The 23,254-nt window shown below is 38.7% G+C and overlaps 1 protein-coding gene across 1 annotated transcript in view; it reads right to left on the bottom strand.

Annotated features, from left to right (window-relative positions):
• ccdc71 (coiled-coil domain containing 71) overlaps window positions 1–23,011 on the bottom strand; it is a 37,233-nt gene extending 14,222 nt beyond the window's left edge. The window contains exon 1 of the mRNA XM_053484209.1: window positions 22,930–23,011. The gene's annotated coding sequence lies outside the window, so the exon portion shown is untranslated. The remainder of the gene's footprint in view (window positions 1–22,929) is intronic.
• Between the last annotated feature and the right edge of the window lie 243 nt (window positions 23,012–23,254).

Raw genomic sequence — 23,254 nt, 5'->3', positions numbered from 1 at the left:
TGAAATTGACTATAATAACCTTAATGGCCATTGAATAATGACAACCAACCACTGCTTTTAAATTATAATACAACAGAATAATTACACAAACAACTAGACAATAATTAAACCGCAACCTAATATTTTTTCGCAAAACCTTTTTGTGGTTTTTGCAATCACACTGCAACACAAAGTCTGTAGCTGTAAACAACCTCTGTTTCCATAAAGAGGTAGTGTGGCCCACTCGTAGCAAGCAAACTGATCCAGCTGTCTGAGGTTTAAAGGGCTTTTTTGTTTTAAATGCCTTCTTTAGACTGCAAGTTTCAGCTTTTTCCATGCAAGTTCAATTTAGCAAGATCACACTTGAGGTCATGCTGCTGTACTGAAGATCAGCTGTGAGTTCTTAAGCACTCAACAAAAGGGCCATTAGATTAAATGATTAAGATGGCTTTAACATTATTTTTGGTTACTTTGCATTAGGGCTGTGAAATTAATCGCAAAAAAAAAAACACGATTTAAGCACATGCAATTTCTAAACCGCATAAGGCTGCAATTTTATCTATTAATTTATTTAGATTTTTATTCAGAATACGTTCTTGTGCGCATGATTTTAATATGTTAACCAATCAGAGCTCACTTCATGCACGACGAAGCTGAGCGGGAGAACCGAACAAGCGAGCAGGAGAAAAAAACATAAAATATGGATGCAGGTTAAAATAAAAATGATTTGGTGCCAAAGAGAAATTCAACATCAGTCGTTTGGGAGTATTTTGGATTCAGGAGAGAGGATGTCACAGAGCAAGGTAACTTGCAAGACTTGTGAAATGATTATTCCAACGAAACTGAGCAATACTACAAATCTGTTCCAACACTTAAAACAGCGTCATAAAGAAACTCCATGATCAATGCATGTCGACAAAGTCCATCGAAACAAACAAAAGCACACATTATAGCCAGCCCGAACAGACTGAATAAGTATCCATTGTTCAAGGATTGCACGTGCCGTGCCTTATGAGAAAGGATCAAAACGGCACAAAGAAATCACCAACACAATCACCTATCATATATGAAAAGATATGATGCCTGCGCACATCGTCAGTAAAGGCTTCCGAAGACTAATACAAACACTTGACAAAAGATACCAGCTGCCATCTCGCACTCATTTTACACGATTTGCTATTCCCAAAACGTATGAGAAATGTAAGGCGGGCGTTGAACTACTTCGCCCCAACCACAGATATGTGGTCCAGCAGAATGATATAGCCATACATGAGTTTAACGGTCCACTATATTAATGACAACTTTGAAATAAAAAGTCGATATTTGCAAACAGCATTGTTCCCAGAAGATTTCACTGGAGAAAATATATCTGAAGGTTTAAAAGAAGCTTTAGCATCATGGGGACTTTGTAAAGAGCAACAAGCGTCTATCACCACAGACAATGGAACTTTTTTTGGTTTTGATTTACGTTAGTTTTTAATTATTGTTATGACTGGAATTAAGGTTAGTTAATCTTGATTTTTTTTTATGTTGTCTGTTTTTCAGACAATTTATTACAGTTTGTTTATCAAGCAGTTAGTACTACTGTGTACAGTATGTTATTAACTAAAGTTGAGGTTAGTTAATCTTAATTTATTTTATGTTTGTTTTAAAGACAATTTTACTAGTTTTGTTTATTAAACTTAATACTATGTTATTTCATCGTGAAATGTTATGCACTTCTTGTGCACTGAATACATTTAGAATGTATGTATATAGCTTATTTGAAAAAGCAAAAACAGTTGCCAAAATCGCAAATAAAATCGCAATATTCGTTAAAAAAATAAATAAATAAAAATCGCAATATGATTATTTTGTCCATATTGCACAGCCCTACTTTGCATGTATACACACAATAGAGGTCATTTTAAATTATTCATTTTTAAATAAAGGGCACATATCGGGCCCTTTTAACTTCATCTGTCAATTTTTTGCCATGCCATCAGTTATGCCTGGTGTTTTAGTTTATTTCTATTGGTTTACAGTTTACTCACCAAATTCAAGTTTTTGACATCGAATCCATTACTGAGATCCTGCAGAAGAACAAAGAATGTAACCAGAGGGGTAATCAACCAAGTAAGGGCTTGCGCACACCATGCCTCACTGCATACTTTTCTGCTAACCAACGTCCAGTCTTTATAACGTAAACAATAATCTCATGACTAGTGTTAAAATTCCCAAGTGACATAGCTGATCTCAGCAGTACTGTCCAACGGAATATGGCCAGCCAGGTTCTTCTAGATTTGCGTGTGTGTCTAACAGTAAGCAGCAGCTGGTGTGACAGTGCAAATATTGTACCCCTGGCCCACTTATGCAAATCCAACAAGATGCTCCAGGTCAGAAGCTGAAGCCAGATGCCCTGGATGAGACAGACTGGGACATGATTTCAGACAGCGCTGAGGTCATCATGTTTATGAAAATGGCTGTTCTGTTTATAAAAATGGTTGTTTTCAGGAAACACAATACCATCCTAAAACCCACAGTCAGGACATCCAGGAGCAATGACTGGATCGATGACTATAGTCTTTCTCCGAAAGAAACTCCAACATGCATGCCTCATTGATTATCGCCAGGTAGCCCAGACTCGGTTGGAAGTGCTTTGAAAGGCTTCATTGGCTCCTCATTACCCGACACACTGGACCCACCATAGCCGACACTGGGCGGACATCCGTCAGTACTGGAGCCAAGCAAGCTTGGTCCTGGGGGAACTCCAGCTTCTAATACGCCCAATTTAGTTAACCAGTTAATAACTAAACTTTTTGGAATTGAAGTGGGTGGCAATGCTGCCCATAAGTTTGGAGGTGGTGTTTCTGGGAGCAGTATTTGTTTAGTTGTTGAGATCAAATATTAACAACAGTTCTCCAAGATTACTGTACATTTAAATCTGGGGTTACTTTAACCATTGCCAACTTGTTTCGATTTCTCCTGACACATCTCGCAGAGATTATTACTTTATGCCAATCTGTTCCCCTTACCTGTTTATGACATCTGTGGAATTTAAAATTGAGCCAATTAGGTCAGGTCTTTTTGTTGATATTTGGGCCAATCTTGCAGCTCCTGTCGAGGGGTAACTTGCGATAAGCGTGATTATTGTCTGGCTCTGTTTTACAACTATACATGTATTTTACCTTAGTTATCTTCTGACTCTCTATTATAAGGTCCCACATACGATGTTTTCTTGAAACACGTTTAATATTATGCCTTTTACTTTTTACATGAATTTCTGTTTACTTAGTTTAATAATCTATTTTGTCTCTTTGTGCATTTAAAGCACATCCATTTTTCATGTCTTATGCATTAAACTTTCTTTTTTAACAACCAGTTATCAGTGTAGTATTTTACTCCTCTCCAGCTGTTGTGGTTTTCTTCTGTTTACTCTGCACAGCTTGTATGCACCTGTTCTGTAACAGTTTACACTGCATGTTAACACTGCAACAGCAAACACAACATGCCTTCCACACTTGCTTTTTAACATCCCTTAGACAACAACCTATTTATTACCATTCTTAATTAGAAAACTTGGTGAGAGCGCCTCTCCCCAACTCTGTCTACTATTTCGCACACATTTAACCAATCATAGATGAGATGAAATTCTTATAACCAACAACGTAGAAGGTGGAATTTGCTGGAAAAGATAATCCTAACTTAAAAAGTTATGGAAAAACACTACTACTTCTATATTTGAAAACCACATCTGTAAAAATCTTTTGTGATTTACAGTTTTCCAATCATTCTACATATGACTGTGATTTAATGTGCTTTACATAAATACTTCAGTGAGTGAGCAGAACTATTTTGCACGTCAAAAAATTATGTATTCCATATACATGCTTTGAGCAGGTAAACACATCTTATTGGATCAGCAATCAAGTAACCTGTGACGTTAGAATGTCTTGCTGAACTTCATTTAAATGCAAGAAACAGTGTATGTAAACATGGCTATACATACTGAGGCCACGTCTTAATATAGTGATTGCTTAAAAGGCTAACTCTTATGTATTGGCAAATTCATGTAATTGCATCCTAATGGCCATGTTAATATGCTCCAAATAACAACAATGACTTGAGTAGCATAGGTTAACCATGTCTCTCTCTCTCTTATTAATTCTAGATTCTCACTCACTCATCTTCTATACCGCTTTATCCTGTATTCAGGATGGCGGGGACCTGGAGCCTATCCCAGGGGACTTAGGGCATGAGGCAGGGGAAATTATTATTTGCAAAACAAGTGGTAGGGCTTGAAAATTCAGTTAAAACATTAAATGGTAAAAGTTATGGTTATTATGCACTGGCAAGTCAAACAAAGGATAAATTGACTATAAAAGGCTAAATCGAAATATAAATAAACACATTTAATATAGCCTAATGATAACTAAAGACTTTTCGTCGAGAAATTGTCAAGTAGGGAAGCAATGGTGCATCTCTTCTTGTGTAAAACAGTGAAAATAGTTCTATCTTAGCAAACACAGGTTCCAAAATATGAGCACTCGCTTTCTAAGTCCAGTGAGTGGGTGAGTGTAGAGAGGGCGGAGTTTAGCCTGGTTGCCATAGCAATGGACTTGTCTGTGCAGTTGACTCTCACACAGAATGCAACATGATCTCTTCCTCTTGACCTCTCATGTACTTAAATAGGAGTGTCACTGAGTTACTTCTAACTAAGGTAGATACTTCGGACACTGTTGGTGCTACAACTTTCATTTCTAGATTGATTAAGAGTAATGAAGCTTACATTTAGTAAGAACGATTTTTATCATCATTTATTAATATTCTTGCTTCTGTTGTGCTCTGTAAAACATCAAGTTCCCACAGATTGATAGGGTTTTGGGGGGCAGTTTTTAGAAGGTGTAATTTTTTTTCAGGGATCAACATTTTTTTCCCAGAGTAACAGCCATTTTGGAGCTGTGTCATGAATGAATGAGTGTGCCATGAGAGCAAGCAGGTTCTTGCACAGATCTAAAAGAAAAAAAAGAAAAAAAAAAAAAAAATCTTCATATGGGATACGGCTGTCTAGTCAAAATCCATTAGGGCAGGCCTACTATTTATTGTTGAGTGCAGTCTATTTGCTATGAAATGTTTATATTTTACTTTGATTAAACAATTTACTCAGCATTTTGGGGGAACATGATAGCTAGTTATTTTTTTGTTTTTGCATAAAATCATAACACTTATCTAGACACACATTCACACCACAGGCAATTTGAAAACGTTAATTAGTCTAGTGTGCATGTCTTTGAACTGTGGAAAGAAACCAGAGTACAGCAAGTCCCCGACATTCTACAAATTTCTGCAGATAGGAACGGACAGCAGATCTACAAACATTCATAGATGCGAAAAAATAGCAAAAGCAGCTCACATGTATTGCACAAAAACAGACAATGCAGTGCACCAGATACCAATATACAATTGTATACAATATTTTCAGTTTGTAAGTGAATGGATAAAATGTCCAAAGTGCGTTATACTGTATGTGTGTGCATGAAGATGTGCAAGAGAAATGGGTCGGCCTCACCAGTTTCAATGAATCAGCCTGGGAGCACAATGAATTTTTGTCATCTAAAGCTGTCCGATGGTGAATGCTGTAATACTAATTTCGCAAAATCCTTAACGAGACAGAGTTCACAGTCCAATACAGCTCTGAGACAAAATGCTGTTTTTTCAAGTTTGCAGTACACCATATAGCGTTGTCTTCCCAGGGCTGCCTTTTATTGAGGTCAGCTGAGCCCATTGTATCCCCTGGATTCACCTCGCTATTCGGAGACAAGAGTATAATGCAAAACCAAAACACCAAATAGGGGTGTTGTACATAAATCCATATATCCGTATTTATAAATCTTGTGGGCAATGCCAAGTACCGCTTACTCTCAAATTCTGTGGAAGCAGTAAGTCACAGCAAGGTGCTGCTAATTATAAAACCTTGATTAACTGTTCAGTGGGCAAACCTCTTAAAAAAAAGGTTGTCGTCTTGTCAGTTTGTTGCATTCAGCTATGTTAACACAATGGCAAGAGAAAAAGACATAAGCAATGGTCTTAAAGAAATTGTTGCTGCACATTAACAAATTAAAGATTTTTCATACATAAAAAGCATTCAAGACAGATCTTCCTAGCAGTCAACCTGTAACAGCCACATCTCAGCTCTTGCAAGCCTCACTGAGCAGGTTAAAGTCTATGACAGCACAATCAGAAGAAGACTGAACAAGTAGAGTTTGGAAGGGTGCCAAGAGAAACCTCTGTGTAAAAAGATTACGGAAGCAAGACCAATGTTTATAAATAATCTAAAAAAACTACAAGAACAATGTCCCATGGTCAAAGCAGAAACACATCAAACCCACTGTCGAGCACAGCGGTGGATGGGTGATTTGGGTTTGCTTTGCCGCTACGGGACCTGCGCCCTTTGCAATCATTAAATCGACCTTGACCTCCTCTGTATGCCAGATAATTCTAATAGGACAAAAAGGTCTTGAAGGTCTTCAAAGCTGTACGATTAAATCCATGCAATTTAATCCATCTCTTTTAGGCTCCAAGGGCTTGTGCTTAAACATGGTGTCAGTCAGCAAGTGTAAAACTTTTAAAACAATAAAAAGTTGAGGCGACTCAATGCAAAAGAAAGACAAGTTTCATTAGCAGCAAGCTATGTTTAGAGAAAGCCAATGACCTGGCAGCTGGAATGGAAAACAATGATGTTAAGTCTACTTTAGGTTGGCTTGAATATTAAAAGAAGTGAAATGGCGTCAGATTTAAGCTAATGCATGGAGAAGAACATTGGTCAGAGAGATGCACTTATATCTTTAAGGATCATAAGCCTCGTAACAACAGCCGATGAAACTGAGGTGTACTGGTGGGCCATAGATGATGGAACATTAACATTCAATACTACTAAAGCAACTGGAAACAAAGTGTCATATAGCCATCTCATTTTGCTTTTTGTATGCAACATGAAAAATCGGAAGTGAAACATTGTCATGCTGTGTGATTACATTACAGACTTCTTTTCATAAACATTAACTGCACTTTTTTTTTTTTGGTCAGTTTTGCCGAGTGTTCTAAGGCAAAAATATGAACAGTCGCTGTTGAAACACTAAAGGCCCTGATTAGTTTAGGTTTTAAAAATGGGTTTAAGTCGTTAAGCCAATAGAAGTGTGTGTGTGTGTATGTGTAATATATACAAAACTAAAAGATTAGGGGCCTAGCTTAAAAAAAACAAAACAAAAAAAAAAAAAAACTCAGAACTGTAATAGAAAAGACTTTTACTCTGGGAAAAATGTAGGTATGGAAGCATTCCAAGGGACTTAAAGATAAGGCAAGATGAGAATTAGAATATTGTAAATTTTAATTTTCCTTCATGATTTCATTTCAAAGTAAAATTATTCATTACATTACATATTTCAAGGTTTTTTTTTTTCATTTTGATTATAGATTACAGCTTATGAACAGCAAAAACCAAGCATCTCAAAATATTAGAATATTTCACATCAAGTTTTAGTAAATTTCTATTTATACACTATAAATACTGTGAATCTCTTGGTCTACTTCAGTACATGTATGGGGAGACTGCTTATTTGACGGTTGTCCAGAAAACGATCATTGACACTCTTTCCAATGAGGGTAAGCCACAGAAGGTGCTGCACTGAAGCATTTAACTGAAAGGGAAAGGTGTGGTAGGCAAATATGCACAAAAAACAGGGATGACTGCAGTCTTGAGATCAAGCAAAGCCAACTAATGAATTTGGGAAAGCTTCACAAGAAGTGGAGTGAGGCTGGAGTTAGTTCATCAAGAGCCAACATGCACAGACATCTTCAGGAAAAGGGCTACAACTATTGCATTCCTTATATCAATCCAGTCCTTAACCGAGACAATGTAAGAATCATCTTATTGCTAAGGAAAAAAAGAAACAGACTGCACCTCAGTGAAACAAAGTCCTCTTTTTAGTTGAGGGAAAAGTTTGCATTTTATTTGGAAATCAACTTCCTATGGTCTGGAGGAAGAGTGGAGGGGAACAGAATTCAAGTTGCTTATAGTCCAGTGTGAAGTTTCCACAGTCTAGGATGATTCAGGGTGACAAATACCTGCTGTTGTTGGTCTACTTTGTTTTATTAAGACCAAAGTCACTACAGACGTAATCCAGGAGTTTTTAAAGAACCTTATTCTTTTGTCTGCTGACAAGCTTTATGGAGATGCCAATTTATTCTTCCAGCAGGACTTAGCACCTGCCCACAGTGCCAGTAATACCACTACCTGGTTTGCTGAACTTGGTATTACTATTCTTGATGGCCAGCCAACATCCCTGATTAAACCCCACAAAGAATCTGTAGGATATTGTGAATAGGAAGATTAAAAACTCCAGATCCAACAATACTGATGAGCTGAAGGCTGCTATCAAAGCAACCTGGTCTTCAATAAAGCATCATAAGTGCCATAAACTGATCAGCTGCATGGCATGGCACAGTAATTTGTGCTAAAGGAGCCCCTTGACAAAGTAATGAGTCAAACCATTACCAAAACCATATGTCAGATTATGGCTGTCTGTACCCCATGTTCTGTCACAAGTAAGTTTCATGTAAGTAAGCAACACACTGTTACACATACAAACAGTAGTTACCCAATTGAAATGGTTATTACCGTCGCGCTTACCGCAGTGTAAAAACGTCAGCGGCCAAAATAAATCAGTTGCATTTCAAAGTCATTCGTAAAATGGCCGCCAGGTGGCGCAAAGTGACATTTTCACTCATTGCAGTAAATACAATAGTGACTGTTATATAGTATCTCTGTATCTGTTTATTGTTATTTACGTTCTGGATTATTTCAGGTACTTTAAACACATTGTTGGGTTGCTCGTGTTGGCTCAAATAAGATGCAGTTTACAAATGAACATCTGGTTGGGTTACTTTGACCCAACAACTGGTTTATTCATTATTCTTCCGTTTCTCCAAATGGCAGCCTGCTAAATGTTCGAAATATTACTGTTATTGTGTCACAGTTGTAGTTTTAAGAGTTGTATAGGCAGGAATGCGTGTGTATACAGCTCAAAACCTCCATCAGTTATTAAAGATAGCATCTACTTAGAAAAAATGCCCCAGCGATTTTGGCGCTTTAGGAAATCTCCTGGCGCTCTGCGCATAACACCGAGCCAACTCATGTTAAAAAGAATTCATGAGGGAGGTCACGTGACCCGAAGCAGGATGGCAGCCTAGGAGTTTTGCTCCGCATCGAAACTCCGTATTTTTCTTATTACGCCCTATTTTTACCCACTTTGTGATTATTTAATAACATATTTAGAAATGGAAAGTGGAGGGGATAAAGACTTTCCTATTTTTACAGCGACAAGATCACAAAAAAGTAAAGAGAAAAAGAAAAGCCCCACCGCGCGTGATGGAGAAGGGGAAGAGGCCGGCGCTGGTCCTCAGTCGGACACCTCGCTAATTTTAACAGAAATTAGGGCTGTCGGTGCTCGTTTAGACGGTATTGAGGGACAGCTGGGAAAAATAGCTTCCTCAGTAACAGTTCTTGAGAACTCTTTCGCTGCTCTCACCGCACGAGTTACCGACACTGAAACACGACTTAATACAGCTGAGCAGCGGATTTCTGCGGTAGAGGACTCGGGGAATGCACGCGGCACTCAGATGGCCGATTTGCGCGCGACCGTGGAACAACTCCAAGCGAAAGTGGATGACTTGGAGAACCGTGGTCGCCGCAAAAACTTAAGAATTGTTGGGCTTCCTGAGAAAGCGGAGGGCAACGAGCCTATGACTACATTTCTTGAGAAAATGTTGCCAGTGTGGTTACAGCTTCCCGCGGATTTCCCTGCTGTTGAGATTGAGAGAGCGCACAGGGCCCCGCTTCCATCCCAGTCTACGCCGAGCGCACCGCCGAGGAGTGTTATTGTGCGTTTCTTACGTTTCCCGGTAAAGGAGGCAGTTTTGCAAGCAGCTAAGAAAACTAAAGTCAGTTATAAAGGTGCCACATTACGCTTCTTTCCGGACTTATCTGCGGAGATTGTGCGGAGGCGGCGAGCGTTTGGGGCGGTGTGCAAGTCTATGGTGGAACGAGGTGTTTACCGGGGTTTTGCGTACCCGGCTAGACTCCGCTGTTTACATAACGGAAAGATCATTTTATTCGATAATGTTGAATCGGCTACTAAATTCCTGGAGGTTTCGGATAAGTGAGCTTTCCTGACTAATTGGCGTGGACTTTAAGACAGTTTTCCTGGTGTTTTTCTTTCTTGAAACAATTTGAGGGTGTTTCTCCTATTGAACTTAATAGTGAATAAATGGCTTCTTTAAGGTTGATGCAGCTTTCCGGTGAAATTAGGTTTGCATGCACAAGGCCCTTTCAGGCTGTATATTTTATGACTGTGGTGCCGGATCTGCACACACGTTAATTTATTTTATTTATTTAATTTTGTTTGTCATCTGCCATTTACTTATTTATTCATTGTTTTCTTCTAAGGTCTTAGTTAAATATTTTTTATTAGTACTATTATTACAGTGGGCTTAAGGTTTTTTTTTAATGGGGAGTTTTATGGCGGACTTCTCTGGCTGTTGTTTTTTCTGGTCGGTCAATGGAGGAGTTGGGGGAAGGTGTGTGTGACGTCTTGTTTTTTGGGTTATTTGAGCCCTATCGTTTGGGGATAGGGACAGGGGGGAGGGCTTGTGGGGGATTTTGTTTGTGTTTAGCAGAGCTGATCGTACTTCAGATGTATGTCGTTTACCTCACTTTTGTCCACTTACAGCATCCAAATGTTTTGTACTGCACTAACATATGTCCAACCTGACTAGGGTGGTTACATGGAACGTGAAGGGCATGGGTAATGTAGTCAAAAGAAAGAAAATTTTAACATTACTGAAGAAAGAAAAGGTAATTATTGCACTTCTACAAGAGACACATTTGTCAGATAGGGAACATTTACAGCTCAAAAGAGATTGGATTGGTCAGGTATATTTCAGTTCTTTTTCATCAAACAAGCAGGGAGTTGCTATTTTGATTCATAAAAACTTTCCTTTTATCTTAGAAAAGACTGAACAGGATCCTGATGGCAGATTTATTTTGATTACCGGTCACATCTTGGGGAAACCCTTAACTGTTTTAAATGTGTATGCCCCGAATGAGGACAGTCCTGATTTTATATCAAAGATGATTCTATTGTTTAATCATCATTGTAATGGTCTGGGGATTATGGCTGGGGATTTTAATTGTGTTATGAATAACAAGTTGGACAGGTCATCTTTTGTAAAATCAACGTCTCGTTCTTCTCAAACTCTTCAGAATATGTGTCGTGCTTCAGGCTTGGTGGATATATGGAGAGAACTACATCCAGGTGTCAAAGACTATACCTTCTACTCTCCTCCCCATAATTCTTATTCCAGATTAGACTATCTATTTCTGCCTTCCAGATACATTAATTGTGTAAGATCTTGTGAAATTGGTCCAATGGTTCTTTCTGATCATAACCCTGTTTATTTAGGTTTGACAGAATTTTCAACCCCTAAATCATCTTATTGGAAATTTAATAGTACTCTCCTTAATGACAATTTGTTTTGCCAGTTCCTTAAAGAAAAAATCTCCCAATACTGGCAGGATAATGAATTTTGTTCAGTAAATAGCGCCACCAAATGGGATGCAGCCAAGGCCACCTTAAGAGGCCACATCATCTCTTTTACTACTTGGCATAAAAAACAAAAGGCTGAGAATAGGAAAAAATTAGAAGAAGAGGTAAAAAGATTGGAACTGCTTCATAAAATTTCACCTACACAAAACAATTGGAATCTTCTAACTGGTGCTAGATCTAAACTAAACCTGGACTATTCAGAACATGTACAAAAATTAATAACATTTAGTAGGCAACGGTTTTATCAATATGGAAATAAACCTAGTCATCTTTTAGCATATCAACTCAACTGTGAACGAGCTGAAAGATCCATTAAGGCTATTAAAACTACTGAAGGAGTAATTTCATATGATCCGGTTAAAATTAATTCCAGTTTCAAAGGTTTTTATGAGAACCTGTACACTTCCTTGTGTGCATCCCAAGACCCCATCAGTTTTTTGGATAAGGTGCAGTTACCTTTAACTTCAGAGGATGATCAGGCTTATCTTAACACTCCTCTTACAAAGGAAGAAATTTTTGCGGCTATTCAATCTATGCCTAGTGGGAAGGCGCCAGGGTTGGATGGCTTTCCTCTGGAATTTTATAAAAAATTTTGGCACGAGCTCTCCCCTATTTTCATGCCTGTAGTTGATAACCTTTTGGAAGACAGTCTTACTCCAGGTTCCTGGAAGACCGCTTCTATTAGCTTGATTCTTAAAAAAGGAAAGAACTCATTGGACTGTGCCTCATATCGCCCAATAAGTTTACTTAATGTAGATTTTAAAATTGTGGCCAAGGCCTTGGCTCGTCGTCTGGAGAGAATTCTGCCTAAGATCATTAAACCTGATCAGACTGGATTCATTAAATCTCGCTATGGCTCAGACAATGTACGTCGTCTTCTGAATATAATACATCAGTTGAATACAGATGGTGACCCGGCCACTATAATATCTCTGGACGCAGAGAAAGCGTTTGATAGGGTCGAGTGGAGATTTTTGTTTCAAATATTGGAAAAATTTAATTTGGGCTCTAACTTCATCAGACTAGTCAAGCTTCTTTACTCTGATTCAACAGCTGTGGTTAACACTAATAGTTTATTATCAAGTAAATTCTCAATTCATAGAGGCTGCCGTCAGGGATGCCCCCTGTCGCCGCTCCTGTTCGCCTTGTTCATCGAACCCTTGGCAGAAGGCATTCGCATGCATGGGGGCGTCCGGGGCGTGGAGGCAGGTGGGACGGAACACCGCATATCATTATATGCAGATGACGTCCTTCTATACTTAAGGCAGCCACAATCATCAATTCCTTGGGTATTGGAGATAATTAATCAGTATAGCCAGTATAGTGGGTACAAAATAAACCTGGGGAAATCCCAAGCCATGTTTTTAAATGCCCCACAGAATGTTAATTTACAGTGTCCCTTTCGGATCACTGACTCTGGGTTTCTTTATTTGGGCATACACATAACCCCTGACTTAAAGGATTTATTCTCCAAGAATTATTCACCCTTAATGACAAAACTCAAACAGGATATGATTAGGTGGACTTCTTTGCCAATTTCTTTTTTTGGAAGAATTAGCACAATTAAAATGAATGTGCTTCCCCGTTTACTTTATTTATTTCAGTGCATACCCTGCTATTTGAATTCTAACTTTTTTAAGGGTCTGAATACAGCCATCAGTAAGTTTATATGGAATAATAAAAAACCCAGAATTAAATTCACTTCTCTCCTTAAGCCAAGGGAGTGTGGAGGCGGATCTTTGCCTAACATACAGCTTTACTACTGGGCTGCTCAAATCAAACAAATGCTTAGATGTTTTTCAAATGATACAGGCTCTTTATGGGTCACTATGGAATCTTTTGCATGTGCCCCGAGAACATTAACATCTCTTCCATTTATTAATAATTTTAAGGAGATCCGACCAGTTGTTGAAAACTTTTTGTTATTAAATACTCTTTTGGCTTGGGAAGATGTCAAAAAATATCTCCGCCTCCCCGGGAATTTGACCATGCAATCCCCAATTATTTTGAACCCCGACTTTCCTGCTTCCTTGGCTAATATTGGCCTTCGGTCCTGGGTGGAGAAAGGTGTTTTTAATTTAGCCAATTTATTTACAGATAATGTTGTCAAATCTTTCGAGACACTTAGATTGGATTATAAACTTCCTAGAACAGATTTTTTTAAATTTCTCCAGTTACGTCACTTTATTCAATCTGAAATGAGACAGGGCAAAATCCGCTTTGAATTGTCCGATATTGAGAATCATCTCCTTCTTCCAGGGGCTTTGAAGGGTCAGATTTCCTATCTGTATGGCTCCCTTTTATCAGAAACCTCTTCACCTTTGAATCCTTTAAGAAAGATTTGGGAAAAGGATATGGGCCGATCATTCACTGATGATGAATGGCTCTCTATATGTGAGGAGGTTTTTCACAAATCAACTTCAATTTCTGTGCATGAGCAAAACTTAAAATTTATATAAAGAACATATCTCACTCCTGTACGCCTCCACAAAATGTATCCAAATGTATCTCAGCTGTGTTTTAAATGTAATTCAGAAACGGGAACATTGATGCATCTATTCTGGGAGTGTAAGAAAATTAATACTTTTTGGCATGAAGTGCATGATCTGGTTGAGAAAATACTGGCTAGAAAATTGACTATGTCTCCAATTATATACCTGTTAAATTGTAAAATATCGCTAGGTCTTTCTTCTGATTTAAATTGTTTATTAAATTTCATTACTTATCTGGCAAAGAAATGTATACTTATCTTATGGTCATCATCTCGTGTACCAACTTTAAAGATGTGTTTGGCACAAGTGAGTAATCTTCTACCATTGGAAAAACTTACATATGACTTACAGAACAAATCTGATCTATTCTGGCGGATATGGGCCCCTTTGTGGGATCTACTTGAACAATCATGACTCTCTCTTTCTTTTAGGTTCTCTTTTACTGAACTGTTTTGCCCTTGGGTGTTTCCATGTTCACTCTTATATTAACAAATTATTGTTTGTGTTTAAATGTTTGCTGTGGGTGTTGATTGTGTATTGATCTGGCTCTGTTTTTTTTTTTTTTGTTGTTGTTAAATATCAATAAAAATATAATTTAAAAAAAAAAAAAAAAAGAATTCATGAACGTTTTTTTAAACCTTGGCTATTGTTTTTTACTTATAATATTTGTTGATTTAATTTAAATGAGGTTTGGGCTCAGGGCTTCGATTCGGCATCGTGATCCCCCTCTTTAATTTACTCCGTCTTAGTCTAAATCAGGGCTAAACCACATGCATGAAGTTTTCCAGTGCGCACCGGCAGAAGTAGACTAATGATTATGAATACGTCGAGAAAACAGCAAGCAGACTGACTCTGACCATTTTAAAAAACGTTTGCGTTCATTTTCTGACACGCTCAAGTTCACCAAAAACAGTACAGAACAGCGCACCTTACAACACTTACAAAATCATAAAAAAATTTCGTTATTCTGAGTGCGCTTAAATAAAAGTTGAGTCTTATAAAGGCCATGTAAGCTTAGATAGTTTTATTATATAGTTTTTGCACATTAATCTGAGTCCTCATCTGTTACATTTTTGAGGACAATATGTTTTTTAGCCTGTCACGGCGTGCGCCCAAATCAATATCGCTTCTCGGTCACTAGTTAGGTGGCCACCCCTTCAGATATGCGAAGCAGCGGGGCCGCAGAAATAGGCACAGCTGGTAAACTATCCTTGCTATGGATCCCAGGTTTGCACCCCGCGCTATAAAATACTTGGTGAGTGTTGGGTTACAGTGGATTTTACTATGCGGTGTGAGTGCGACGCACGCGCAACAACGCAGAAGTGCGGCATGCAAGCGGGACAAATAGACCGCGCCCCAAGGAGATCAAATCAGCAAGAGATGGGAGGGGCTGGTCCGCCATCCGCGGAGAGCAGAGTCAGAGCGAGCTTTCCTCACTCCTTTAACACTTTCCTTCTCATTTTTTCCCGTAAGACCTCCCCTCGAGTCCGTGCTTTATGGTGCTGCCCAGGCACTTAGGGTCGAACCCGTTTCAGGGCCCAAATGTAGTCAACAGTATAAAAATTAATAAATAAATAAACTTTTTATGCTTGTTTTAATGTTATTTTAAAGTAAATGAAACAGTAATAGCTTAAATAGTAAAAAGTTTAAATTTTAACAAGGGCAATGTTTGAGGTCATGTGGGCATTATAAAATTTGTATTGAAAACTTCTAACTAAAAAGTGGCAGCTGGCATAATTTTTTATAGTCTAAATAGCTGGTTAATTTTTTATAGTCTAAATAAAAATCCTCCTCTTTAATTTCCTATAGTCAACCGCACGCATAAAGTTTTTCTGTGCGCGGAGGAATTTGTTGTGCTAAATAATATTTGTGCAGTATAATCAGAGCCTCCTATTCCTATTAATCCTGGGTTTTTGTTCTTTTAGTGTCACTGTGTGTGCTTTACAATGCCAGACAACATTCAAATGCAAATTATTCACCCTCCCCAGGTGTGAATCAGCTGTTCTCACATTTACATTAAGAGAAATTGAAATGCACCTCTCCACACTTTAGAAACCTCTTGAATCTGAGGCTCTTCTGAAGACTTTCAGTGATTAAGGCCTCTTTTAAAATTTGTGTAAATTTAATCTTCTAAATTCTAAATTCTCTAAAGTTGACATTGTTACCGTTTTTAATCCTTGGAATGGAAGAAATTAAAATTTTCCTTATGATAGCATAAGTTGCATTGTTTTTAATCAGTCTATACACAATAATATTCTTTGGTATTTTTATTTTAAAAAATGTTTCACTGAATAATCCATGACTTTTCATGAGTATGTAAGACCTCTTAACATGCCCCCCCCCCCCTCTCTCTCTCACTCACACACACACACACACACACACACACACACACACACACACACAGCAGACCAAATCGTCATTAGCACGTCCCTCCCCCAAACAGCGCAGCCATTTAGGGCCTGTCCACACGGAGACGCGTTTCGCTGTATACGTGTAAATTTTTTATCGTATTGGCGATTCGTCTACACGAATCCGGTGTTTTAAGAAACTGAAACCGCTATTTTTTTAAAACCGGGTCCCAAAGTCCCGTTTTTTTAAAACCGGGTCCCTTGCGGTTTCATGTGTACAGCCAATCAGTATATTTTGTAAAACGATGATGTCATCACATCACGTGTCGGCTGTGTCACACGTAACAGCAACAACATTAATGGCGAGCTACATGATTGTGTTTGTGTTGCTACAAAGCCTACTAGCTTTATTACAGCAAAATCTATTGCTTCTATGCAACTGTTATGAGCAACAAGCAATAATGGACACCACCATCTTGGTTCGTATACAGCGCGAAGGTTATGCGCATGTTCCAAGTCTTCTCCGTGTATAGCGTATCTCTATGGCAGAATTACAGCGCCCCATACTGGTCTGGCATATATACTACACCGTTTTTAGTGGTTTCGTGGGTACGCAGATATTTCTTAAGACGGCGCCGTGTTTACGGAAAAAAAAAAACGCGGTAGTGCTGTACCACCGCTGGGAAAACCTTATGAAATAACAAGTTAAAGACAATTATGATGAACTGTCTCGGCGTGCGCCCAAATCTACTATCGCTACTCGCTCACTCCCACACCGTGCCCGCCTTCGCAGCCCCGCTGCCGTAGAGGAAAAGGTTGCGAGGAAGTTTTTGCGTCAGCGAGGACTCACGACAGCCATTGACAGCGGGAAAAGCTAACGAAACCAAGAAAAGCATTCATTTCCAACCCTTTACTCAAAAACAGAACTGTAATCTTTAGAAAGTGCACAAACATGTTGCTCTTTGAGCTGTTATAATAATCAAATAAAATAAAAATGGACCAACACAAAAAACAGACATGTAAGCTTTACATCTGCCAAATAGATATGGTGGAACCTTGGATAATTCGTTCCGGAAGCGGCTCGTATTCCAAAACCCTCAAAATCAAATTTTAATTTTAAAAACACACTAACGGTATCACTGCTGTAAACTAAAACAAATGAACCTGCACTTTACCTTTGAATAGAATCTCGACAGAGCAGTGTTTTTGTGTAGAGCAGAGAGTAGGTGTGTGTGTCTGTGAAGGCAAAAGTAGGCGGGGTCTGTGAGTCATGGCGTCCAATGACACGCACGCATTGCGCACACACACATACAGCAGCCAAAGAGCAGCCTTAGCCTTAAGCAGAAAAAGAGCATGGATTTTTAACGTCTCTAATGAGACTTGCTTTACACACGCGCTGTACACACACTCATACAGACACAAAATAAAATACGTTTTGCGCGAGCACACGCGTGGTCACAGTGTGTATATTAAACAGTACACGCGTGCATGGACGTTAATTATGCCATTAAGAGACGCGCACTAAGACCCAGCAGCCTCCGCGTATCTTTCCTCTACCTACGCTTGTATTTTTTTTCTTTGCTCCACCCTGTCTATAAGGCGCCGAACTCTGCTAGCATCAGTGCGCGAGACTGAGTGTGTTTACTCCGCTCGGCGCTCAACTTAAGTTTTTATTTTTTATAATCAAATGTCTCCGCATCGCACGACACAACGTATTGATTATAAAATTCGTTAACGATTTTAGTAATTGATTTTTTTTTATTTTATCGATTAGTTGTTGCAGCCCTAAATTTAACACCAATAACAGCAAATTAGTTGGTATTCTTGGTATGCTACAAACCAGCTTTAAATGCAAGTAATTCTTGGGAAGAAATAAGACCATATTTACCAAAATACCACACCTTTCCTGACTTAGCCAGGGTTGGTGTGAATGGTGCTGGGGATCACGCAAAAAAAAAAACGTTTGTTGCATGTTGCGGTGTCAATCCTTTGTTGTGAAATACAGCCACACTTTAGAAAGTTTAGCTTTAGGCGTTTTATTCCAATCGTGTTTAGCTAAGCAAGCTAACGCCACCTGCTGTTATCGGAGCAAGCGTAATTACTACAAGCATGCGCTCATTGAATGATCTCGAATTCCAAGTTTTGCTGACTAAAAAGATTTGTTAAATTTGTATTACTTATGTTCACCTACATCCGTCTAAGAGAACCAGAGTCTAATACAGTACAGTGGAATCTTGGATTGCAAGCATAATTCAGTCCGCCAGCGTGCTTGTATACCAAAACACTTGTATATCAAAGCAGATGTCCCCCATAAGAAATTATGGAAACGCAGACATTCGTTCCACAACACAAAAGTATTAATATAAAAATGTATTAATACAAAACAAAGTAAAAATAAAACAAATTAACCTGCACTTTACCTTTGAAAAGAGTCCTGGCTATAGTGATTGAGACGAGAGAGGAGGAGGAGGATGGGGGCTGCTGTGTAGGACGACTTTGACACATTATTACATCTAATGAAATATATACATCTCTGTTTAGCAAAGTGGTGTGGGTGTGTGTGTGTGTCTGTGTGAAACTCGTCCTACACACATACAAACACATAATAAAAGATGCTTTACGCACGCACACGTGGTCACAGCGGTGAACAGTACACACGCACACAGGTATTGACTATACAAGCATGGGAGACGATTACCCACGATGCTTCAGTGCGAGAGAGAATAACCATTGGCCCAGTTGTGATTATGTGGCGTTTTGCATCAAAACAAGAAGCCCAAGTGTGCCACATGATACTCGATGATACTTGGTACTCGTCAAAATCAAAACTTGCTTGTCTTGCAAGTCAAAATTAACAAAAAAAAATTTGTTCATCTTGTGGAACGCTCACAAACCGGGTTACTCGCAATCCAAAGTTCCACTGTATTTGCATTTTAATTAATCCCTCAGGCATCAAAGTGGCACATAAATCTGTGTTCTGATTCTGATTTATAGGTACTGGTGCCGTATTCGCACAGAGTTTCGGTACCCAATCCTACCATGCCCCTTAGTTTGGAGAGTTATGTGTGTTATAAGGGAGCTAGCTTTTCAGAACAATCTAATATGAGTTAGTAAGAAAACTAAGTATTCAAGGTGTTATCAGATAGCTTTTCTTGGTTATGTGCATCACTTCCGTGACTAAACAGTAACGACTCAGATGACCGGCAGTTAGTGCAATTAACGACTGTCGGATCAACAACTGTGATGCCAAGTGATATATATCCTTAATTAACCTAGTGGTAGTATGCTTCATCACCACCACTTGTGGAATGCCTCTTGTCCAATCATACCCCTTTTCCAGCTCGGGAAAGGTGCCCAATTTCAAACCAGTTCTTTCTGTCTTTTCAGACAGCCAACGCAGTCCTCATGCAGAAAAAATGGTTTCTTTAAAACTTTACCCAATATGCTACTATTATCTACACGACATTATCCTGTATACTGAGTCACAGGGGACACAGAAGTAAAGTCTGGATGGGATGCAAATCACACACAGACACTCACACACTACGAGCAAAGTGGGAAGGCCAATTAGTCTAATGTGCATGTCTTTGGACTGTGGGAGGAAACGGCAGTACAGGAAGTCCCTGATTTACAAATATTTAAGTTGCGAATTTCTGCAGATACTAAGAAACTGGAGAGCTACAAACATTCTTAGATACAAACGAAGTAGCTCACATCAATGTACAAAAAAAAAAATAGTAGTAGTGCAGTGCACTGTAGTGCACCAGATACCAATATTTACAATTATGTGTAAGTAAATAAAAAAAACTATCTATTGTATCTGTGTTAGGGCTGGGCGATATGGCTGAAAACTGTATCCCGATTTCAGTTTTTCATATCGGTCGATATAGATAATAATTGATATTTTTATGACCCATTTAAAATAAGGACCAGGAAAAATACTACATTTAAACATTTTTATTTTAAACTTAACCTTCCTCTGATCATAGTCCCCTCAGTTATTAAGACAGAAATGTCAATAACCATGGAAAACTCAAATAATTATAATGTAAACATAAGTCTAAAGTCACAATGAACACAATTATCTCTTAACATTTATGGTTAAGAGATATGAAAAATCAAAGAAAATGAAAAAACAATGTAAGAAATGCTTAATAAATGTAATAAAATAAGTGCATTTTCTGCTTTTGAAGAGGAATCCAGCAGACCAGCATGAGACAACAACATGGCGCAACCAAACATGAGAAAAAAAGAATGGACATGCATCGACTAATTTGTCTTTCCTATTACTGCATGGGCATAAATTAACGGGCTGTTGTTCAGGGTCCTAGTGCCGTTTGCAGAGCGAGTGCGCATGACAGCAACAAAACTAGCTTTGCGACCACTGTTTTCTTCCGACAAAGAATAAAAATTATCAAACGTTTTATCGAACACATTTTTTATTGATATCGATCACGTGTCTATCGCGATACATATCGTTATCGTTTTATCGCCCAGCCCTAATCTGTGTGTGTGTGATGCAGGAAAATGAGTCAACCTCACAGACGAATCAATGAATCAGTCTGGGAGCATGATGATAGAAAATGCCTGCTGCGTTACCGGGATTACTCTCAGAATCTGGAGGCGCAGGCTTGTAAGTATAATGCGGAACCAAAATACCAAACCTGTGTGTGGTTTTATTATGCTTTACGTTGTATATTTAAAATGAGATGCAGTGTTGCACACCGTGACTGACTGCCTGATATTTCACAAGGTTACTTATGATCCACAAGCTGGTGTGAGGGCCTCAAACTAAACTAAACCTATTTACTTCACGAGGAAAAATTAGAAAATCTAATCACAACACCTAAACTGCAAAAACTCGCAGTGACTCTCAAAAAAAAAAAAAAAAAAAAAAAAAACTTAGCCACTGCGTTGACTCCGCGTAGGTGAGATAGAGGTGCAAGACTCACTTCATCAAACTTACAAACAAACCCGACTTATAAACTTGCTCTAGGAACAAAACTCGCTCATAAGTCGAAGACTTGCTCTAAACAGAGGAAACTCGGCTAGCACTGAAAGAACATGTAAACTTCATGCACACAGACCCTGAGGCGGGAATCAAATCTGGACCCTGGAGGCGCAAGGTGACAATGCAAACCACTAAGCCACTGTGCCACCCGAATTGCTTTCTAGTAATGATAAAACCAGGAGAACTAATCACAAAGCCATGTTAAAGTTTACCATTGTTGTTGCGCATGCCGCTAGCATTCTTTGCCACTATTATTTTTATCGCCACTAAAAAAGGGGTGTAACCAGACGCATAAAATGATGTGATGACGTGGAAAAACAAGGGAACTTCTTAGGAGGCTCAGGGTTAACCCAGCACAAGAACTAACACCTGGTTCACTTTGGTGGAAAAGAAGCTTTTCAGTCCAATCGGTCGGAGCTAACTGTTGTATAACAAACTATAACAGTCACAAAAAGATGTCTCGTTTAAACATGGTTGAAAATGTTGTTTACTAATGATTTACAAACTGTAATAATTCACTGTGTTTTAGGAGGAATCATTTTAATCCGTTTTAGAAAAATAACACATTTATTGCATCATACAACAATGCACAGTGGATTATGTTCCTATAACAGCAGACCGCTGTAGTGTCATTGATTAAAAAATATATTTTTTTTTAAACAAAAAACTGGATGAGGCAGTAGTTAAATGTAATATGGCAGGATATTCAATTCTAGGGGTGGACAGAGGGGCAGCAAAACGCTTCAAAAACTACTTAATGCATCTTTAACTAATTTTGCGAATGCATCCTTTAATTAAAAAAAAAAAAAGATTTTTGCATGTCTCTCTCTCTCTGTGTTTGTGTGTGTACATTGCGTTTTTAACACAGTCTAAACCTTACATTATAGCTTGGAAATTTATAAGCATAACAGTTAGGAATCCTACATCACTGAATACGGGCACTATAGAGAATAGTTTAAAGATAATATTTACCCCTCACGCTATAGAGTGCTATACTAAGTAATGCTGTGGTCATTTCTAGGGTTTGTGCAGCTTTTGTGAAGCTTGGCTGGCCATAATTAGAGACAAAGCTCTCGTTGGAGCACAATGCAATAGAGGATCAGGGGAAAAGAGGACCACGTTAGCTTTAAAAAACGACGTCTAGACCTTTTTTTTACTTGACGTACTGATTACTCGCTAAGCAATTTCGCCTAACTCGTATAAGAAAATAGTAAATAAGGATTGCGTTTGCCAGCAGTAAACTTGTGAAAACTAGCCAACTGGCTAATATTATGTACCAAGCTAACGGCAGAAAAAAAGAGAGAAATCTTTGTTGATCTTAAGCTAAGATATACGGCCAGAGCTGTACTGGTGAGTAAAGCAAGCTGCTTATGTTCACCCGCCGGCGTCGTTTCAACACGACAATATGTCGTAAGTAAAATCTCAGTAAAACGTGTTTAAAAAAAAAAGTAGCTTACCTTCACAGAGCCCGAAATGCATCAAATTCTAGCCAGCGAGGGTTTTGAGACATGAAACAAAAATGGCTTCTCCGTTCTAACCCATGGGGAGGGGACTGGTGCGAAGTGGGCGGGGCCACGCGGTGACGCAGAATCCTCGGTTTAAATAGCTAGCTAGCTAACTGAGCAGGAGTGTTGGAAGAAGAAGTGGGCTCAGAAGGAAAGTTTTGGTTGGTAAGGAAATAAGCTGGCAATAGAAATGGGGGTGTATGGTAAAGATTTTGGTGCAGCTGCAGTATGGCCTTTAGATCCCTCTGGGTATTAGAAACACCAATGTTAATTTGAA

Source organism: Clarias gariepinus, chromosome 23, assembly GCF_024256425.1.
Source record: "Clarias gariepinus isolate MV-2021 ecotype Netherlands chromosome 23, CGAR_prim_01v2, whole genome shotgun sequence".
In the NCBI taxonomy this organism is placed as follows: Eukaryota; Metazoa; Chordata; class Actinopteri; order Siluriformes; family Clariidae; genus Clarias; species Clarias gariepinus.
This window is presented reverse-complemented; position numbering and strand designations above follow the sequence as displayed.